Source organism: Geotrypetes seraphini, chromosome 3, assembly GCF_902459505.1.
Source record: "Geotrypetes seraphini chromosome 3, aGeoSer1.1, whole genome shotgun sequence".
NCBI classification, from domain to species: domain Eukaryota; kingdom Metazoa; phylum Chordata; class Amphibia; order Gymnophiona; family Dermophiidae; genus Geotrypetes; species Geotrypetes seraphini.
In genome coordinates, this window is record NC_047086.1 from 326,442,069 (window position 1) to 326,453,006 (window position 10,938).

Here is a 10,938-nt window from a genome sequence, read left to right on the forward strand (position 1 = left end):
TATGCTTGAGGGGTTAATCTGACATCCCTTAGGCACTAATATAAGGAATTTGTAACACTGCAATGCTACTGAGAAGATTGGATTGTACTGGTCTAATATAATTATAAGTGAATGAAGGAGGATGGCTCAGTGCAAGTCTAACGTTCCAAGAGACAGGATGTTGGGAGAGTCCTCTTGCAAATCAAGTAAAAAAACTTCTAGATTTGGAGCACCGTTCAGTGATAAAATGTCTCACAAAAGAAAGGGAAAAGCATGACTGCAGTTTTATTTGTTTCTTATAATCTTTTATAATGTACACCGTCTAGATATGTGTTTTGATAGACGATATATCAAAAATAAAGAAACTTGAAACTTGAGTCTGCCCCATCATCCTTTAAAGTAAAATTCTGGAGCAATCTGTTTAAAGTGGGGTAGAGTGTCTATTGAAAATGACCCTCACACTGGCTGGCCAGTGGAAGCAACTTTCACTGAAATGTGCAAAAAGAGGATTTAATTTTGTCTGATGAATTAAGATTTCCCAAATAGCTGAAGAAATGGGCATCTCGGCAGGAACAGTTTGGAAAATAATTCATGAAAAGTTGGGCATGTCCAAGATTAGTGTAAGATGGTTCCAAGAATGCTGATGCCAAATCAGAAGGTCACGAGACTCCAGTTCTGTCAAGAGAACATGAAGATGCTCAGTGAATTTTTTTCATCATTTTGGTGCCTGGAGACTTGGGCCTATCACAGGAATTCTGAGTCCAAAATGGAGTCAATGCAGTGGAAGCACAAGTCATCCTCCACCCCCAAAAAATTTAAGACAGAAAAATCTGCAGGCAAAGTCATGGCAACTGTCTTATTTTATTTATTTACACGTTTATATCCCGCATATCCAAAATCTATGCGGGTTACATCACATTCATAAAATAAAAACAATACAATTACTCAATAACACAACATGAACACATAACATAAGTCTTTTAACTAAATCACTCCCAAATCCTGGAAAGTATTTCTAAAAAGATGAGCCTTCAAACTCTTATGAAATGATTTTTAAAAACACGGAATCAAACAAATCGCTTCTGGGAGAGAATTCCATAACTGGCATGATGAAGGACTTTTGCTTCAGGAGTTTATGCCACATAAGGGAGAGTTATGCCAACACAATGATTACTTTGCGGGAGTCAATCAAGGAGAACAGATGAGGAAAACTCACAGCAGGTGTTCTTCTTCATGACAATACACTGGTGCACATGTCATGACAATCACAGGCTGCCATCCAAGAATGTGAGTTTCAGTTGCTGAACCATCCACTCTATAGTCCTGACCTGGCTCCCTTAGGTTATTTCCTGTTCCGAATTTTTAAGAAATCTCTCCGTGGACAGTGATTTTTGAGTGATACAGACATCAAGGAAGCTTTGATGTCCTGGATTGAAGGTCAAAGAGAAGAATTCTTTTGAAAGGTGTTAGTCATTGCAGATAAATTATTGAATGCCCCTCGAAAGTCTCAAAAAGGTCCCCATTATGGTCTTAGGAGAAGGAAGGGTTCATCTTTGCATTTCCATATTAAGAGTTCCACAATAAACATCAAAATGAAGAGAAATACAGTTTACTGTAACATACAACCTGACGTGGCCATGTTTCACCTGGATAGTTGCAGCAGGGGCAGAACTATAGGGTTTCTTTGTGGGCATAACTCCTATTTGTAAACCTCAAGCTCTAGCAACACAGCATTTTTCTCTACTAAGTAGCAATAGCTCAGAAGAGAAAACTGCTGTGTTGCTAGAGCTTGAGGTTTATTAATAGGGATTATACCCACATAGGAACACCTATACTTTTGCCCCTGATGCAGCTGTCCAGGTGAAACATGGCCACGTCGGATTGTATGTTATAATAAACCTCATTTCTTTTAATTTTGATCTTGTTGTGTTTCTTCTGACCAAGCGGCAGATCTTTGCTTCTAGCTGCTATGTCATATTGTCACACTGTGAGTCATAAGCTACATTTGTTTGGTTGTTACTATATCTTGCACTTTTGTATGTCATTGTGCCTGTTTCTGAGATTAATTTAAAAAAAAAAAAAAATTAAATCCTCTTGTTTTCTACTTCTGCTGTCTGGCCATTTTATTTTTCTAATTGTGTTAGTCCCGGTTTCTGGTTTCTTTTTTTCTCTTAACTCTTGCCAGGATCTTGCACATTTAGCATTTATTTTCTCTCCATGTTCTCTCTGTGTTGCTACCCACCTTGTCCAGTTATTTCCCCTGTTTCCCAGCCCCTATCTTCTTGCTGTGTTGAGCATCTCTACCTCTGTGTCCCCTGTCCAACATAATCCTTCTGGGTACCTATACCCCTCCTCACATGTTCAGCACTATTCCTTTGTACCCCTGTGCCGCCCCACATGCCTTCAGACCAGCATCACTCCCTTCCTTCCCCAGGGATCTTGCAAGTGTTCCTCTCTCTTCTCTCCCTCCTGTTCTGTCTCTGTTCTTGCAGGTACAGCATCTCTCCCTCTTTCTAGTTCTGGCATCTCTTACTCTCTTTCAACTCTTTTTTTAAACTTTTCTTTCTTCTATTCCGATTGCCCAGCCACTCTCACTTTCTCTGCCCCTCCCATGGTCCTCAAAACTTGCTTGTGGCTGATAGCACTGTAGACACAATGCTGCTTCCAGCAGTGTGGGGGCCTTTCTTTTGCCATGTCTCTCCAAAAACTGGAAGTAGCATCAGAGGAGGCGGAACAGGGCAGAAGAAAGTCCCCACAATGCTGGAAGCAGCAGTGTCTCTTCAGCATTACTTGTCGCAATCAAGTTTGGAAGACCACAGGGCAGAAGCATAGCCACTGGGTGGGCCTGACCTGGCCCACCCAGTTTGGGCTCATGCCCTTCCACCCAGCAGCCACAGGCCACCAGCTATGGTCCCTAGACACTGCCAGCAATTGACCTAGAAACCTTCCCTCTGAAACATTTGCGTTTTACATCAGAGGGAAGGTTTCTGGGCCAGCCACTAGCACCGTGTAGGAACCACTGCTGGTGACCTAAACACAAACAGAAAAGCTGCACAGGTTGGGAGGTGGCTTAGTGAGGGAAAGAGAGAGGCTGCTGCATGGGTTGGGGTGGGTGGGGAGGGAGGGAAAGAGAGATACAGCATGGGATGGGGGGTGGGAAAGGAGGGAAAGAGAGAGGCTGCTACATAGGCTGGGGGTAATGGAAGGGAGGGAAAGAGAGATACCCTCCCACTTTGGGCTCAGGCCTGACCAAAATTGGCTGTCTGGCTACACCACTGCCACAAAGATGGAAAAAGTGAAAGAGGCTGGGTTGCAGGAGCAGGGGAATGAAAGTTTTTAAAGAGAGGTGTCAAACCACTAAGAGCAAGCTGGGAATCAGTGTGTGAGATCAAGGTAATTAAATATATGAACTGGAGAAGGAACTTGAATGTATGTGTCACACACCAAATGCACGACTCGGCATATCTGTGAACATCACTTCTCTTTTTTTCCCATTTCCAGCAGCCTAAGCCCAGCAGATAATGGAAGAGTGCAGCTGATAGTAAGTTAGTCCCAGTGCTTTTTAAACCTACTTTTCCATATCATACTGTTAGACTGGTCCAGACAAGTGGATTTTGTTTCCCAACTAGCAGATGGAGACAGAGAACACTGTCTTTTGGTTAAATCATCAACCCTATAATAGTGCACATCTGTATCCTGCCAATATTCTTTGCCTCCAGCAGATGGTTGTGGTCTGAACTGGTGCAGCAGAAAAGCAGGACTGGCCCAACCATTAGGCAGTGCCTGGGACAGCAGCTTCTAGGAGTCACCAAAGAGCATCTGAAGTCAAAGCAAAACAATAGTTCCTGACAACCACATAAAGTCAAAGAAACAAGAGATAGTCATAAGAAGGGTGGACAGTTTTTGGATAGCTCATTTACCCAGATAATTTTGGAAGGGGTAATACTGAAGTAATCATGATTGTTGGGGGGCAGGCCAAGAGGTCTAAAAAGTAACTGAAAGGGATGAAAGGCTAAAGGTTTGCTTAAGGCATCTCATGCACTTGCACTGAGCAGAAGTGATTTCAGACCTAGCTTCCCAGGCCTTATGCTGCAATCAGAATCCATAAGGTGATGTTTTAGGTCACCCTAAATACCTTATAACAATGCTATTCTCACAAATATTCTCAGCCCTCAGAGATGCCACCAGGGGATCAAAAGATCATATCCTCTGGCTTTATGCACCTGATCGTCATAGGGTTGATGCAATGTTTGAACTGTTTATGTCTTTTTATATATTTTCATAGTTTTGTGTTTTTTCTTATATATATTACTCTTCTAAGTTCTCAAGATCGGGTGGTCACGTCGTGAAAAACGAACATAAAAAAGGGATAGTAGCCCTGAGGAAACCCCCTCTATGGGTGAAACATGTTGGCTTGTTTATCCCTTACCAGCAACCACTCCGTACAAGCTAAGTACTAATTACTCTTTAGTAATATTTATTATTTTAAAACTATTATAAAAGTAATATATATAAGAAAAAACACAAAACTATGAAAATATATAAAAAGACATAAACAGTTCAAACATTGCATCAACCCTATGACGATCAGGTGCATAAAGCCAGAGGATATGATCTTTTGATCCCCTGGTGGCATTTCTGAGGGCTGAGAATATTTGTGAGAATAGCATTGTTATAAGGTATTTAGGGTGACCTAAAACATCACCTTATGCTATTTGTCGAGATTTGACCTTATACAAAATCCATTTATTTAAGCCTATTATCTAATGCAATCAGAATCCAGCCATGGGCCATGGTACTGCTCCTAGGGATCAGTCTCAGGATCTTAACATAAGAATTGCCACTGCTGGGTCAGACCAGTGGTCCATCGCACCCAGCAGTCCACTCATGTGGCAAAGACCAGAGCCCTAAGTGAGATCAACCCTACCTGCATACGTTCCGGTTCAGCAGGAACTTGTCCAACCTTGTCTTGAATCCCTGGAGGGTGTTTTCCCCTATAATAACCTCCGGAAGAGCATTCCAGTTTTCTACCACTCTCTGGATGAAGAAGAACTTCCTTACGTTTGTACGGAATCTATCCCCTTTTAACTTTAGAGAATGCCCTCTCGTTATTCCTACCTTGGAGAGGGTGAACAATCTGTCTTTATCTACTAAGTCTATTCCCTTCAGTATCTTGAATGTTTCTATCATGTCCCCTCTCAGTCTCCTCTTTTCGAGGGAGAAGAGGCCCAGTTTCTCTAATCTCTCATTGTATGGCAACTCCTCCAGCCCCTTAACCATTTTAGTTTCTCTTCTCTGGACCCTTTCGAGTAGTACTGTGTCCTTCTTCATGTACGGCAACTAGTGCTGAACGCAGTATTCCAGGTGAGGGCATACCATGGCCCGGTACAGAGGCATGATAACCTTCTCTGATCTGTTCGTGATTCCCTTTTAATCATTCCTAGCATTCTGTTTGCACTCTTCGCCACCGCCACACATTGCACAGACAGCTTCATTGACTTGTCAACCAGTACTCCCAAATCTCTTTCCTGAGGGGGTCTCTCCATCCTGTATTTGTGTATAAGATTTTTGTTACCAACATGTATCACCTTACACTTATCCACATTAAACCTCATTTGCCATGTCGCAGCACATTTCTTGAGCATGTTTATGTCCTGTTGCAGGTCTTCGCAATCCTTCTGCGTCTTCACTACTCTGAAAAGCTTCGTATCGTCTGCAAATTTAATCACCTCGCTCATCGTACCAATTTCCAGGTCATTTATAAATATGTTAAAGAGCACGGGTCCAAGCACCGAACTCTGTGGCACTCCGCTCGTCCAGTCCGAGTATTGTCCATTAACCCCCACTCTCTGTTTCCTATCCGCCAACCAGTTTTTTATCCACATGAGTATGTCACCGATTCCATGACTTGCAATTTTTCATAGTAGTCGTTCATGCGGGTCCTTGTCGAACGCCTTCTGAAAATCCAGATATACAGTGTCGACCAGCTAGCCCTTATCTATCTGCCTGTTTACTCCCTCGAAGAAGTACAACAAATTTGTCAAGCAAATTCCCTTTGCTAAAGCCATGCTGGCTGGTCCTCATCAGATTGTGTCCGTCAAGGTGATTAGTGATGCGGTCCTTTATCAGCACCTCTACCATCTTTCCCGGTACCGAGGTTGGACTCACCGGTTTGTAGTTTCCCGGATCTCCTCTCAAACCTTTCTTGAAGATCGGCATAATATTTGCCACTTTCCAGTCTTCCGGAATCCTTCCCGATTTGATAGACAGATTGGCTATCAGTTGAAGTAGAAACATAGAAGATGACGGCAGAAAAGGGCTACAGCCCATCAAGTCTGCCCACTCTGCTTACCCACCCCCTGTCTATGCCCTAATGACCCAATTTCCTTATCTTGACCCTCGTAGGGATCCCACATGGGTATCCCATTTATTCTTAAAGTCTGGCACGCTGTCTGCCTCGATCACCTGCACTGGAAGCTTGTTCCAATGATCAACCACTCTCTCTGTGAAGAAATACTTTCTGGTGTCGCCATGAAATTTTCCGCCCCTGAGTTTGAGCGGGTGCCCTCTTGTGGCCGAGGGTCCCTTGAGAAAGAAAATATCATCTTCCACTTCGACACGTCCCGTGAGGTACTTAAATGTTTCGATCATGTCTCCCCTCTTCCTACGTTCCTCAAGAGTGTAGAGCTGCAATTTGTTCAGTCTCTCTTCGTACAAGAGACCCTTGAGCCCCGAGATCATCCTGGTGGCCGTCCGTTGAACCGATTCAATTCTGCGCACATCTTTACTGTAATGTGGCCTCCAGAATTGCACACAGTACTCCAGATGAGGTCTTACCATGGCCCTGTACAACGGCATTATGACTTCAGGCTTTCGGCTGACGAAACTTCTATTGATACAACCCAATATCTGCCTTGCCTTAGATGAAGCCTTCTCCACTTGATTGGCAGTTTTCATGTCTGCACTGATGATTACTCCTAAATCTCGTTCTGCTGAAGTCCTAGTTAAAGTTTCTCCGTTCAAGAAGTACGTCCTGCATGGATTTCCGCTTCCGAGGTGCATGACCTTACATTTCTTAGCATTGAAGCCTAGTTGCCAGGTTGAGGACCAACTTTCCAATGTAAGCAGGTCCTGCGCCATATAATTCTGTAAACTGCATTCACTTACTATATTACATAGTTTGGCATCATCGGCGAATAGTGTTATTTTACCTTGAAGCCCTTGAGTCAGATCCCCTATGAATATGTTGAAAAGGAGTGGACCCAGGACCGAGCCATGCGGCACTCCACTGGTCACCTCCGATGTTTTAGAGAGGGTACCATTAACCACCACCCTCTGAAGTCTGCCACTCAGCCAATCATTGACCCATGCAGTTAGTGTCTCTCCTAACCCCATCGATTCCATCTTGCTTAGCAGCCTGCGGTGTGGGACACTGTCAAAAGCTTTCCGGAAGTCCAGGTACACGACGTCCAAAGACTCTCCCAAGTCCAACTTTCTTGTTACCCAGTCAAAGAAGCTGATGAGATTGGATTGGCAGGACCTACCCTTGGTGAATCCATGCTGACTGGGATCCCGAAGATTCCCTTCATTCAAGATCGTGTCCAATTTGCTTTTAATTAGTGTTTCCATGAGTTTGCACACTATTGATGTGAGACTCACCGGTCTATAATTCGCAGCCTCTGCCCTGCAACCCTTTTTATGCAGAGGAACGACATTAGCTAATTTCCAGTCCAGGGGAACTTTCCCCTTACTTAGGGAGAGATTGAATAGCTCAGCCAACGGTTTCGCCAGGACATCGCTCAATTCTCTGAGCATTCTTGGGTGCAAATTGTCTGGTCCCATGGCTTTGTTCACCTTGAGTCTTGCCAGTTCACTGTAAAAGTCACCTGGTGTGAACTCAAAATTCTGAAACGGGTCTTCTGTGCTTTGTGTTGCCTTCAACTGCGGACCGTGTCCCGGTGCCTCACAGGTGAAGACTGAGCAGAAGTATTCATTCAGTAGTTCGGCTTTATCGGAATCTGCTTCCACGTAACTTCCGTCCGGTCTTCTAAGGCGTACTATCCCGCCTGTGTTCCTTTTTCTGTCACTAATATACCTGAAGAAGGATTTGTCCCCCTTTTTAATGTTTTTTGCCAGAATTTCTTCCACTCGAAGTTTTGCCTCCCTAACTGCCATTTTGACCGCTGTAGACCTGGTCCTATATTCTACTTTTGCCTCTCTTTTCTCCGTGCGCTTGTAGGAGAGAAACGCTTTTTTCTTCTCCTTAATGAGGTGCGAGATCTCCACGGTGAACCATTGGGGTTTATTGTTTCTTTGTCGTTTATTTACTGATTTTATGAAGCGGCTAGTTGCTTCATGTATGGTTGATTTCAGTGTTAACCACTTAGCTTCTACATCATCGGTCTCCGCTTGGTCCTGCAGCGTCTGATGGACGAAATCTCCCATGCGTGCGAAGTCTGTGCCCCGAAAATTGAGTACCTTTGTTTTCGTGTTTGATCTAGGGAAGCCTTTCCTAAGGTTGAACCATATTATATTGTGGTCGCTGGAGGCTAGCGTATCTCCTACTGAGACCTCTGAAACGCTTTCCCCGTTGGTGAGTACCAGGTCGAGGATCGCCTGGGCCCTAGTGGGCTCCGTTACCATTTGTTTGAGACGTGCTCCCTTTATGGAGGTTAAGAGCCTCCTGCTACCGCTGGTTGTCGCTGAAAATGAGTTCGTCTGCATCAGGCATATTGAAGTCCCCTAGCAGTAGAGCTTCTCCTCGTAGAGTGATATTCTCAGCTATAGTCCCTTTCATTTCCTTGATTACCCTCGGATGGATGCCATCCGGACCCAGGGATTTATCATTTTTAAGCCTATCAATCTGCCTGCATACCTCTTCTAGACTTACCGTCAACCCTGTCAGTTTCCCGTCTTCATTTCCCGCGTATAGCCTGTCAGCTATGTTGTGTATATCCTCTTCAGTAAATACAGACGCAAAAAATGTGTTCAGTTTGTCAGCGATGGCTATGTCCTCCTTTAGCTCTTCCTTTATTCCATGGTCATCCAATGACCCCACCGCTTCCTTTGTGGGTCATTTCCCCTTAATATATTGAAAGAACAGCTTGAAGTTTTTCGCCTCTTTGGCTATTTTTTCCTCATAGTCTCTTTTGACCCCTTTTACCACCTTATGGCACCTTCTTTGATGCTGTTTGTGCTTTTTCCAGTTTTCATCCGTTTTTGACCTTTTCCATTCCTTAAACGAAGTCTTCTTGTCTTGCTTCCTTCACCGTTACAGTGAGCCACGCCAGTTTCTTGTTCTTTTTTCTCTTGGATCCCTTGTTAATATGTGGTATATATAGATTTTGCGCCTCGGTGACCGTGTCCTTAAAAAGGGACTATGCTTGCTCTAGTGTTTTTACAGTGCTTATCCTCTTCTTAATCTTCTTCCCCACCATGAGTCTCATCCCTTCGTAATCTGCTTTTTGGAAGTTCAGTGCCGTGGCTGTTGTTCTGGATCAATGTTTCGCCCATGAGTCCAGGTCAAAGCGGATCATATTGTAATCACTGGTTCCCAGCGTCCCCTCTACTTGTACATTTTGCGCCGGTCCTCGTAGTCCATTTAGAATTAAGTCCAGAATTGCATTTCCTCTCGTATTTTCCTTGACAAGTTGTTCCAGGAAGCAATCGCCCACAGCATTCAGGAATTTGGTCTCCCTACCGCAAACAGAGGTGCTTAGGTTCCATTCTATCCCCGGATAATTGAAGTCACCCATGATAACTGCGTTGCCTCCCTTGCAGTTGCATTTGATCTCATCCGTCATCTCTCCATCAATTTCTTCGGATTGCCCTGGGGGTCGGTAGTAGATGCCGATCTTCTTTTCCGTTCCATTTGTTACCGGACTTTTTACCCATAGAGACTCAAACTTATTCTTCATTTCCGATGTGTTCTCTCCAGTAGACTCAATTCCCTCTTTGACATATAGGGCAATGTCACCACTTTTTGACCCACTCTGTCTTCCCCTAGTTGAGCAGGAAAGTTGCCTAGATTCCAGGAGCTGAACCTGCAAGATAGTCTGAGGAGACTGGAGTAATGTGGTAGCTGAGCACAGTGGATAGTAATCTGTCAACCAGCAGAAATGGCAGCCATATTGCTACCCACCTGCACATCTTCTGTGTCCTTCAGGTTGCAGACATTCTGGAATGACTGGACACTGTAAAAGTTTCACTTTCAAGGCAGCCAATCTTGGGGTTTTCTTGGAAGCCCCAATGCAGTCCAGCCAGGCTGCTTTCAAAAGGCACTAGTCTCCCTGCCTTTCTCAGGGCAGCTGGGGAGGAAGGGTTTGGTATTTGCAGAGCTGGTATCAATGGGACCTTCTAGGGCCCATGCAGAAGGGGTCAAAGGAAGAAAGCAACCATGGGAAGCGACTGAAAACCCTGGAAAACACTACTTTTGCAAAAGGAATGTAGCCTGGGGTGATAAGCAGTTAGGAGATTTAGATCAATGATCTCAAACTCACGGCCCACGGGCCGTTACTATTTTCCTTGATATGTTACCATTGTTCTGGAACATTGCCTGCCTCATTGCTGTAACCTCACGCAAGCGCTTTCCTGAATTTGTACGCAATTGTGAGGTGGAGTGGAGAGGACAATCGTGTACAGACGCAGGAAAGCACTTGCGTGAGGTTACAGCAATGAGGCGGGCAACATTCCAGAATGTAAGGTAACCATTGGAGGCAGTGCAGCTTGTGTGTGTGTACATAATCTCGTGAACTCTCGTGAAATTCGGCACCTCTCCTGGTAGTGACTGCTTGATGTAAGATGGCGGTTGTGTCCAGTGCTGGAAGAGGTGAGAGCTGAAGGCGGTTGCGAATGCGACCACCGGACACATAAAGCACAAGTTTTCCAGGCACAAGTCAGATATTGATTCTCCCCTCTACAAAAAAGCCTAGAGGACTACACCAAAATCTTCTCTCTTGC